Consider the following 12,303-nt stretch of genomic DNA (forward strand, 5'->3'; position numbering starts at 1 on the left):
AGACAAACTGTTCAAAATTTTTGCAACCTCCCTTAAGTATCTCCTTTAAATGATCTTCCAAGAAATCCTCTAAAAGGCACTTAACTCCAAACGTATACATTGAAATTATTTCACCTCAGTAATCGGTTTTTAAGACTCTAAAGTTAACAAGAAAGAAAAGATCTGATGCATTTTCTAAAAGCTAGAGAATAGGACTTTTTCCCCCCAAGAGGCATCGCTTTTACAAGAACAACTAGCTATGCTACCATTATTCTTTTATCAAGAAAAAGTTTCTTTTTTAAAAAAATAAATAAAACTCTGGCTATACATAGTACAAAGTTCATACATAATATACCTGGAAAAAAACCCAAGAGTAAACCCTGAAGCAAAAGATTTATTGGAGAGAGAAAGCCTCTCTCATTGTACCAAGTCTTAAGGTGGCAGTTTTTAAAGTTAGAGGGTGGCAGTGATATACAATTAATGCCAAACTATTTGCTCATGGGTATGGCAGGATGCAAGGATGGACATAAAAAATCATTCTGCACATAACACTGAGCAGTGACCACCACAAAAGAACAAAGAGTAGAACCAAAATACATAGAGAAAGAGGAAAGGGAAGAAAGGGATAGAAGGAAGAAAAAGGAAGGGAGAGAAAAAAAGAGGAAGAGATGGTAGAAGAGGAAGAAAAGCATAGAAGGAGTAGTGAGAGAGAAAGAGAAGGAGATTGAACCTGAAATCCCAAACACTCAAGCATGCAGTCATAACACAGCACAAACTAGATGTTTCCATTCATCTCACTGCAATCACACAAAGAAGGATAACAGTAATAAAATAGAGATTCTTAAGAAAGTTTGCAATTCCCAGAGAACAGCCAGGTCTCCAACCCTAACCCAGGATGACCCCATCTGCTGTTGCTAAAGAGCCTCCTGCAGTCTGTCATGGAGAGGTAATAGCTCCTGACTTTTCTGACTTCTTGCTCTTGGACAAGGCAGCTGCCTGTTTTAGGAGTTCTCGATTTTTGGCATGCAATTGTTCTGTGACTTCTTTGTGCGTTTTCTCCATTTGGTTCATTTTTGCCCTCATCTGAGATTCCTGGTACTGAAAATCAGCCTTCAACTCGGTAATCTTTTTTTCTTTCTCTAAGATCATTTGATCCTTTTGATGCAACATCTTCTTCAGAGTAGCTACCTCTTCTTTCAGCTGAGCAATGATGACAAAGTGGTCAGTGCCTGGTGAATCCAGAGCCAGGTCTGGGGAAAAGCTGTCTCCATTTGTTGTGATTGAATCAAACTTGGATTTTTTTCTTTGGGATTTCATTTTGAATTGAAGATGTAGAAAGTGTTTTCTGGCTGTTATAATGGCTACCGCCACTCAGGCGGCGGTACTGTTCCTTCTCCTGGTGGCCTGTACGAGAAGAGCTGCTCAGGTGCTTCCTTTGCTCTTTGATCTTCTGGAGAACACGTTTGTATGAAAGTGTGCACAGCCAGCATAGCAATTTCCCATCTACCTTCTTTTTATCATCTTTCCTGTCAAACGCACACTGCTGCTTGCACTGCTCACAAGAATATGGTGGTCCATACTTCTCTGAATTTGTGCAACGTTGGCATTTATTGCCAATAAATGCTGCAATTATGTTGCAATACTGACAAGGTTTGGGCATTCCATACAACTGCACATTCTGAGCACATTTCTTGCAAATTGTATTGGTTTTGCTCTCCTGCTGGTACTCAGTCCTGCAGTAGGTGCACTTCACAACTGGGTGTGCAATCCGACATTCCTTGCACAGCTGCTGCCCCTGAGACAGCGCCTCGAAGGGGAAGCACTGGTGGCACTTGGTGCAGACATAGAGCACCACCATGTCCGGCCCTAGCCGTGCTCACCACCCTGCGGGACGGCTCGCCGCTTTATCTGACAGTCTGAGGCACAACCTGGTGGATATTTATTTATTTTTAATATTTATCTTTTTTAGTTGTAGTTGGACATAATACCTTTATTTATTTATTTATTTTTATGTGGTGCTAAGATCGAACCCAGGCCCTTGCGCATGCTGGGCAAGCGCTCTACCACTGAGCCACAACTCCAGCCCTAGAAAAAATTATTTTGACCCATGGTTTCAGTCTATGTCATTTGGCTCTGTTGTTTTTTGGACTTATGGTGAGGAAGAACATCAGAGATGGTGTGGCTGACTGAAATTGCTTGTCTCGTGGTGTCCAGAAAGCAGAAAGAAATGGGCCAAGAATAAGAGGTAGTCAGTAAGGGCACACCCCCAAGTAATAGGGGACAGACAGACATAGACATGATTGGATGGGACCTACCTTGCTGTCCCCCACATGGTTTCACTTTGAGGAGCATAACTTACCTTTAGCCCTACCTGATTTAAGTCCACAGAATATGTTACATTCCCCAGCGAACTACCTATTATCTGCAGAAGAAATGTTAACAAGAATAACATAAGTTATTCTGAAGTGGGAAACTTTTGTGACCTTTACACAGACCAAATCCCAGAACTCAGGGAGATAAGGATAATTCCCCCAACCACAAAATCTGTAAGAACAGATTCTAATTAGAACCTGTCAGCATGGGACAAAGTGAGAGAGTTGTCATGGCAGTGGAGACTTGAAAGTGTGATGTCATCCTACTGCAGTCAAATGTTGAAAGGTGGATCTGGATGGAACTCTCTGGAAATGTCCCTGGAACTCCATTAAAACTGGAGGTCAGGAGAGGTACATCATTGAAGCCAGAATTAGACAGGCAGTATAGATAGGTAAATCAAGTAAAGTCGGATGAAGGAGTGCAATTTCCTAGAAGCTGGAGACTGCCCCCTGAAGGATTGAAATACCTTCAGAGCCTTCCTCCACCCTTATCAAGATAACCTGCCCCTGCTCCAACCTGTTGCTAAGGTAACCTGTCCCAGGAATCGCCCCTCAGTATAGGGAGCTATAAAAGTTGTTAATTAATGTATCCTGGGCTGCTCCATCCCTCTGAGCATCTCCTGTGCTTAGTCACTTACTCAGGAAGGAGAGAGATAAAGGGAAGAGATTGGGAGAACAAAGGAAGCCTAAGACATATAAAAAGGCAGAAGTATAATATTTTGATTATATATTTTATTATAAAAATGTTATGCTGTAAATATCCTCTTGACTACAACACTTGGATCTTAACTTTGGAAAATGTTGGTTTTTATTGAGATCTTCTTGTTCTCCTTTTCCTCCTCCTCCTCCTCCTCCTCCTCCTCCTCCTCCTCCTCCTCTTCCTCCTCCTCCTCTTCCTCCTCCTTCTTCTTTTGCTTCATAATGAATGCATCACTCCTAATTAGCCTAGAAGGTCACAAGCAGAGAAGGCAACATACTCACAGGCTTCAGGGATTAGGATCTGGACCACAAGGCTCTTCCACCATTACAGTGTTCTTTCCAGAATTCATTAATTTTTAATTTTTAATCTATACCTCATTTATTCTGATTTCTTAGTATTTTTCTCAGATTTCTCAAAACTATGAATTAATCACAATTTCTTTACAAGTATGGCTAAACTAAGTACTGCTACACTAATTTTTGGTACCTTAAACTCAATATTTCTACCTAATTTCCCAATATGTTTTTTCTTCTTTCTCTTTTAGCTAAGTGTTTGTCTTGTTCGGATGTCTTCCCACCCCTAAAAGTATGGAGCCCACGGATGCTTTGACACTGAATTACATCACCAGCCCCTTCCTTCATTCCTTCCTTCCTTCCTTCCTTCCTTCCTTCTTTCTTTCTTTCCTTCCTTCCTTTATTTCTTTCTTCCTTTCCTTCTTTCTTTCTTTTTTAAATTTTGAGTCAGGGTCTGGCTAAATGGCTGCTGATAACCTTGACCTTACCATCCTCCTGCCTTAGCCACTTGACACTGGGATTAACAGGCTCACACCATCACACAGCTGAGCTTTTTAATTGTATGGCTTGATGGGAAATTTTTGCTACTTATTAAGTAGAAAAGAGTGTTCTGAGATTTCTATTTATACTCTAGAATGATCTAATCATGTACATATTCATTCAAAGCATATCAAATATTTTCACTACTCTTTGTAGTAGTGAAACAAGTGTGAGTTTTGTTAAAAGTATCAGGTCTTTGATGGAAAGAAAAGGTATACACTTAAATAGTTGAAAAAAAGTATTTCTATGTGTGCTTGAAACGTTTTATTTATTTTAAATAAGTCACACTGTATTCATGGTGCATGGAAGTTTATTTGTGATAACCTGACAAAGGCTTTACTCTGGGGTTCCCAATACACAAGATTTGGTTACCTGTCACAATGAGAGATTAACTAATAAAGGAAAAGAGAAATGGTGAAGTGAGAAAGGGATTTATTCTTGGCTTGGCTAAATTGGGAAGAGAGCTGGTCTAGAAAATTGTCTTCCCGTTACTGGCAACAGTTTTAGGGATTATATAGGAGAACAAAAGTAGAGAGTCTAGAGGTAGGTGTGTGTGTGTGTGTGTGTGTGTGTGTGTGTGTGTGTGTGTGTATGTGTGTGTGTGTGTGTCTGTGTGTGTGTGTGTGTGTAAAATTCCATTCCATAGGTCAGAGCTTGGGAGAATGTTTTTACTCCCAGAATGAGATGAAGATGGGAAGGAAAAAGTAGCTTAGACAGAAAAGCTTATAAGAAGTGGTACTTCTTTAAATCTTGCCTGTTACAAGTAGACAAATGATTTTGAGTTAAAAATAAATATCTCATTTCCCTGATTTTATCATAACTGGAAAACAATATTATGATATGCTTTTCTTAACACAAATCTTCATTCAATTTCTCATAGTTCTGAACATTTATATTTCCATCACATTTGCATGGGCACAAAGGGTAAAGAACTCTAGGGCACATTTTCATTATTTTGAAAAAAATTGGTTGAGTTATAAGATATGGAATTCTTTATTTACATATTTAGGTACTGTGGCTTGAACCCAAGAGTGCTTTGCCACTGAGCTACATCCTTTTTTTTTTTTTTATTTTTGAAACAAGACAGGATCTCACTAAATTTGAGAGGCTGGCCTCAAACTTAAAATTCTCCTGCCTCAGTCTCTGAGGGATTATAGGCATGCACCACTGAGCCCAGCTTAATTAACTTATAATGTTTTTAAATCTGCTAGAGTATTTAAAGAATTTATTCTAATGATCCCATATCATAATACTTTATATATAAAATAATTGTTAATTAATTTTTGATTTATTATTAATTTAAGGTCTTAAAGTAGACCACATCTGGAAATTATAAATTAAAACTTTCAAACAGCAATTCTTTATCAATTGTGGTATTATGAGGTTTTATTTCTTAAAAATGACAAGTTTAATTATGGTTTAATTCCATAATTACAATATAGTTATAATTTTATCATTTGTGCTTTTTATTTCTAACATTAAAATATTAATTTAACTATTTATTTAAGTATTATATATTAATTATATTTATTTATAAAGATTCTTAAAAGAATAAAAAGAAATGGAAAATAACAATAAAAATGTGCAAGATCTAAGTAAGGTAAACTAGATTCAGTTTTTATTTTTATATATTATTTATATATTTGTATATTATTTTATTTTATTTTTAATTCAAAATCATTTTTTCATAATGAAACATGGTAATGCCTCTGAATTGTTAATTTAAACATAGTGGATGTTTTTGAAGTTTGCAAAGCAAAGTCAAAATTAGTGGATTTATTCATGTAAAAGAAAGTTTATCTATAATTTATCAAATACTGCTACATAGAAGATAAATATATACCTATATATAAAATATATAGATAGAGATGTTTCTATCTGTATAGAGAGATACCTATATTTGTTTTCTCTCTGTAAAATGTTCATTTTTTTGTCCAGATAAATGTCTTTGCATTATCAAAATATTTGCTTATTTTGAAATTTGGGGATAATTCTAATTCTCTTTAATAAAATTATGTATTTTGAAAAAAATTATGTCTTTAATATTTATTTTTACTTATGAATATATATTATATATAATGCATATATCATACATATTTCATAATAGTTTCTATGGCCATTTTATTTTTTATATGCTTTGATTTTTTTTTCAAATATTTATTATCTCTTTTAAAAACTTCTCTTCAGGATAGCCTATTCAACAAATGTGGTGGGATGGAAATTCATATACAACAGAATAAAATTTAACCCCTATTTCTCAGATTGCACAGAAATCAACTCAAAGTGTGTCAAAGACCTAGGCATTAGATCAGAAACCCTGCATATACTAGAGAAATATTTAGGCCCAACACTCCAACATATTGGCACAGGAAATGACTTCCTTTATAAAACCCAAAAAGCACAAGGGGTTTGGAGATAGTAACACAAAACAAGCTCAGCATATTAATTATATAAGTCTAAACATCAAAATGATAAATTTCTTCAAAGTAAGTGGAACAAAGGTCATGAGCATGACCGACCCTATTATGATTATCAACTTGCTACCCCAGAGCATCTGGCATCTGAACCTCAAGGTCAAGGACTAAATAGTCCCATTGCTGAAATAGAACCTCCTATTGTACAGGGTGTCACCACAGCAACTAGGCAATCCCAAATGGATGCTTTAGTATCTGAGGTTCCCAAGAGAGTCATCACCTCTGTCATAGGACAGTTCAAGACCCATAATTTTCAGTCACTGCTCCCAACAGTCTCAAACTAAAAAGCTTCTTCACAGCAAAGGAAACAATCAAGAGTGTGAAAAAAGAGCCTATAAAATGGGAGAAAATCTTTGCCACTTGCACCTCAAATGGAGCCTTAATCTCCAGGATATATAAAGAATTCCAAAAAGTTAGCACCCAAAAAACCAAATAAATCAATCATTAAATGGACAAAGGAATTGAACAGACATTTCACAGAAACAAATACAAATTGTCAACAAATGTTATTGTCAAAAAAATGTTCAACATGTCTTGCAATTAGAAAAATGTAAATTAAAACTACATTAAGATTACATCTCACTTCATTGAGAAAGGCAATTATTAAGAATACAAGTAACAATAAATGTTGAAGAGGATGTGGGGGAAAAGGTACACTTAAATACTGTTGATGGGACTGAAAATTTGTCCAACTGCTTTGGTAAGCAGTATGGAGATTTCTCAAAAATCTAGGAATGGAACCACCATTAGATCCAGGTATCCCATTTTTTTGTATATATACAAAGGACTTAAAATCATCATACTGCAGTGATGCAGCCACATCAATGTTTATAGCAGCTCAGTTCACAATAGCTAAACTATGGAACCAACCTAGGTGCCTGTTTTAGTCAGTTTTTTTGAATGTTGTTACTAAAGGACCTGACTAGAACAAGTATAAAGGAGGAATGGTTAATTTAGAGGCTCATGTTACACAGATTCCTTAGCCACTAATCTAAGATGTGTGCAAATTTTATTTTCTGAACTTTGCTTTTGAATCTCCAGTTACCTTTTTGTGTGTACAATACCTGCCTTTTGATTAAAATGCACATCGTATGTCATTACTGTGTTTATGCTTGCACTCCTTTGGATGACAGCCAGCTTCCTTTGGTACTAATGAGCTATAATAAGCCACATGATTTCCTGCATCATTGGACTCAAGCACTGAATGATATTTTAGATGATTTCAAAAACATCAAGTCAGATGGTTAGACATATACACCCCCTATCAAACCATACCTTGATTCAGAGATTTCTGTCTTAACCCTAATGATATTCAAGAACCTTTCCCAGGAGCTAGACTTCATAGCCAAACTTTCATCAAAATAATAGAGCCTTTGTACTCTTAGTTCCTGTTTAAAATGTGAGGATGAACACTGGATTCCACCCTTAGTGTTTTGGGGTTTTTTTTTGTGTTTGTGTACTCTAGTGTCATCTCAAGTCTGATGAATTGCTGCATAAACAATGCTCCATAAAAGGATCCAACAAGTGATCTTCAAATAAACAGAATTAAAAACAAATCTGACACTGATAGATGTTGGTAATATTACAAACAGAGTCTTTTCATATACACACACACACAGCAAAAGAGCAGTGAAGATTTGGGCTGATTATGCTCACAGACTATGATGTAATTTATATCTTGGGTTGACAAAATGACTCATGGTGGAAAAGGCTGAGAATGCAAATAAATTTAGTTTACCCCAGTGATTAAAAATGCAGATATCAGGATACATTCTTCTCAACATATTAAGGCTGAGAAAAAGAAAGGGTATCTTAGGATTTAGCTTTATAAAATATTTGTGCTCTGAGTATAAACCAACTAAAATACCTGAACTATCATGACTAACAAGTTGAGCAAAGCTTGGTTCAGTTGCCATCTCGGCATGCCCATCAATCTGAAGTTTTAATGTCGTATACGCTGCCCAGCCTTAAGAAGTTTCCAAACTTGCAAGACTTGTGATAAAATTGATTGCCCAGTCCAGGTGCTAAAACCCTTTCCTCCTCTACTTTTCCTTTTGAGTTGCTGTTAGGAATCACCCAAGGTATTTTCCTTGTTTAGTTCAGTAAATCCAACAAAGTAAGTTTTGCTTGTTTAACAGCATTTTCTGATGATGTTTTGCTAAGCTGAAAGCTGACAAAAGCTGTAAATACACAAATCAATAGTATATCTCTTGGAAAGCAAGATATGATTAGAAATAAGACTAGAAAACAACCCTTTTCACAGTAGATACAATACCAATAAAATGTTTAGAAACAATGTACATTAGAAAGTCACAGGGTGCATATAAATAAAACAATAAAATCCTATTTGAAAATTTTAAAAGAAAATTTCAACACACGGAAGGAAAACTATGCCATTATTTGGATGGGAATATTTCACAAAATGGAAACATTTTCTCCCAGTTGTCATAAAAGTTGCACAATTTTAAAGGATCACATATATTTTTTCCTTTGTAATACTGTAAATCTGGCTACAAGTATGAATATTATGCAAAACAGGAATGCATTTGTCCTACCATGTAGCTGCATGCACTGCAATTGGAACATAGTTAAATCAAGATCTACTGTGCCAGAAACAGGGAAAAGTAATCTCACAAATTATGGTAGGATGCATACATAGTTACTTCATCTTTGGAAAGCAATTTAGTAATATCTGTTAAAATTAAAAATACATATTATTTTTGGCTCAGCTATATCACTCCTGGGAACCTTTCTCATAGAAGTAAAAGCAGAATGGCCACGGTATGTATTTGTTATAAGAATTCTCATAGTGGCAAGAACTAGAAAGCTTAGGAAATGTGCAAATAAGAAATTCCTAAATAAAATGAAATCCATACCAAGAATAGCATGCCAATATTAAAAGAACAATGTGCTAGAACAGCACTTCTCAAAGAATTTGCATCCCTAAAACTCTGTTGAATATACCTACACAAATTATACCAATACAAAGTACATACAAAATAAAAGAACATGCATATTATATAATTCTGTAAAACAAAATACATAATTAAAAAGATATCATATATTTGTTTCCAATAATGACTAAATATCCTTTACATAACAATAGTAAGGTTTTCAAAGGACAAATGTTTCCTCTGATAAGTGGATGCTGATCCATAATGGGGCGGGGGCATGGGAAGAGAGGAGGAACTTTGGATAGGGCAAAGGGGCAGGAGGAGGAGGGAGAGGGTTAGGGGGTAGGAAAGACAGTGGAATGAGACAGACATCATTACCTGAGGCACACATATGGTGACATAAATGATGTGATTCTATTTCATGTACAACCAGAGTCATGAAAAATTATGCTCCATTTGTGTACTATGAATCAAAATTTATTCTACTGTCATGTATAACTAATAAGAACTAATTAATTAAAATATGTAAGGTTTTTATAGTTGTAAAAAGACACTATTTTTATAGAGAAAGGAGGAATGAAGAGATAAGAATAATGTAAAACAGCAGAAAACTTAAAATAGATGGAGTTTTCTAAACTGACAAATGTGTGTGTTCAGTGCACATAAAAAGTACACAAAAAGTAAATTTTAGACAAAATAAAATCTTCCTCAAACTTAAGAAAAACAAACAAAACATATGTTAGGAAAGCATTCTACCTCTGCCACATCCTGCCCCTGAAATCACAGGTGAATTCTTCCTGGGAGCTTTGTCTATATGGACAAGTGTGTTTGTTGCTTATTTGGGTTGTGAGCTTGGCGTAGTGCTGTGTTTTGATGGGTGGAACAGAGAGTTGATACATGACTTCTAAACATTATTTATTGAGATCTCAGAGCAAAAGGGCAGAAAAACTTTTGTGGTAAAGATGAAAACCAATCTTACCAAGAGAAGATTGGTATAGAAATTCCTAATATAGATGATTGTATAGACAGTGGATATGCTCTGATATTGAATGTTTCATGTTATTATTTCATTAACACTTTGTTTTAAATATTTTTTTAGTTTTATTGATTTTATATTTTTAAATACACAACAGCAGAATGCATTACAATTCTTGTTACACATACAGAGTACAATTTTTCATATCTTTGTATATAGAGTATGTTCACACCAATTCATGCCTTTATACATGTACTTTGTGTTTTTTTGCATTACAATTTTTATTACACATATATACCACAATTTTTCATATCTCTGTTTATACATAAAGTATGTTGACACCAAATTTGAGTCCTCATACGTGTACTTTGGAAAATGATGTCCATCACATTCCACCATCTTTGCTAATCCCCTACCCCTCCCTCTCCCTCCCACCCCTCTTCCCTATCTAGAATTCATCTAATCCTGCCATGCTCCCCCCCACCCTAGTATGAGTCAGCCTCCTTATATCAGAGAAAACATTCAACATTTTTTGGGGGGGATTGGCTAACTTCACTTAGCATTACCTTCTCCAGTGCCATCCATTTACCTGAAAATGCCATGATTTTATTCTCTTTTAATGCTGAGTAAAATTTCATTGTGTATATATGCCACATTTTTTATCCATTCATCCACTGAAGGGCATCTAGGTTGGCTCCACAGTTAATTATTGTGAATTGTGCTGCTATAAACATTGATGTGATTGTGTCCCTGTGGTATGTTGTTTTTAAGTCCTTTGGATATAATCCGAGGAGAGGGATAGCTGGGTCAAATGGTGGTTCCATTCCCAAGTTTCCAAGAAATCTCCATACTGCTTTTCATAGTGGTTGCACCAATTTGCATTCCCACCAGCAGTGTATGAGTGTACCTTTTTCCCCACATCCTCGCCAACACTTATTGTTGTTTGTCTTCATAATATCTGCCATTTTGACTGAAGTGAGATGATATCTTAGAGTAGTTTTGATTGGCATTTCTTTTATTCCTAGAGATGATGAACATTTTTTTTCATATATTTGTTGATTGATTGTATATCCTCTTCTGAGAAGTGTCTTTTTCTGAGCCCTAGGCTATGTAGCATTTATTCACAGGAAAAGGGTGGGAAATAAAAAAAGCAAGACAGAAAATAATAGAAGGAACTTGTGAAATCATTATAAATTTCTATTGAAAAGTTAATATCCACTATGTTATAGAGGCAAAATTGGAAAAAAAACAGAGTATATATATATATAATCTGTTTGAATTAATAATTTAATAAACTAAAAAAAATTATGTTAGTTTGGACTACCATGGATCAGTGAAAACAAAAAAAATAAAGATCATTACAAAATACATGCAGGAAGTAAGGAGAAATAGTGTCAAAGAGAAATATTTGGTTTCAGGAATTCAAAACTAGGGTGTGGGTTATGGCTCAGTGGTAGAGAGCTTGCCTAGCATGCATGAGGCACTGGGTTCGATCCCAGGCACCAAATAAAAATAAAAACAAATAAAGGAATTTAAAACTAGATCAATGCTGTTACACTTATCCAGAATCAGAATTACCAGAGGAAAAGTAATTACTATAAAAGCAGGATTACAAGTTTGTATTTTTATGTATATATTTTATAGCCTCAGATGTATGTATGTGTATATATATATGTATGTGTGTGTGTGGGTGGGTGGGTGAGTGTTTGTGTACACACACACACACACACACACACACACACATACAAATAGGAAGGGAATAGAATGGGTAAGTTGGCAGTTCAGTTTGATTTAAGCTAAATTAGTCTCCCAGTCTAAGTGGGACTCCCTCAGGTGCCCATGTTGACCTACAGAAAAATTATGTGACTCTGCTTCTGGCAGTTGAGACACTTATGTGGTTTTACAAATGGTGTTTCCTCCCAGAGCAGGCTAGCTATATGTTGTTCATGTCATGATGTGGGTCTGTTGACAAAAGTACGTCATCATCCTGGCCAAATGGAACAAGAAGAGAAACATATCTCTATCTTTGAAAGAGTATTTTGCAAAATCATATTATAGATCATTGTATAGGTAGA

General features: G+C 35.5%; 1 pseudogene; it reads right to left on the minus strand.

The window, feature by feature from the left end:
* Positions 1-357: 357 nt before the first annotated feature.
* LOC144371347 (protein FAM76A pseudogene) lies at positions 358-1,837 on the minus strand (annotated as a pseudogene).
* Between the last annotated feature and the right edge of the window lie 10,466 nt (positions 1,838-12,303).

This window comes from Ictidomys tridecemlineatus, chromosome 16 (assembly GCF_052094955.1).
Source record: "Ictidomys tridecemlineatus isolate mIctTri1 chromosome 16, mIctTri1.hap1, whole genome shotgun sequence".
NCBI classification, from domain to species: Eukaryota; Metazoa; Chordata; class Mammalia; order Rodentia; family Sciuridae; genus Ictidomys; species Ictidomys tridecemlineatus.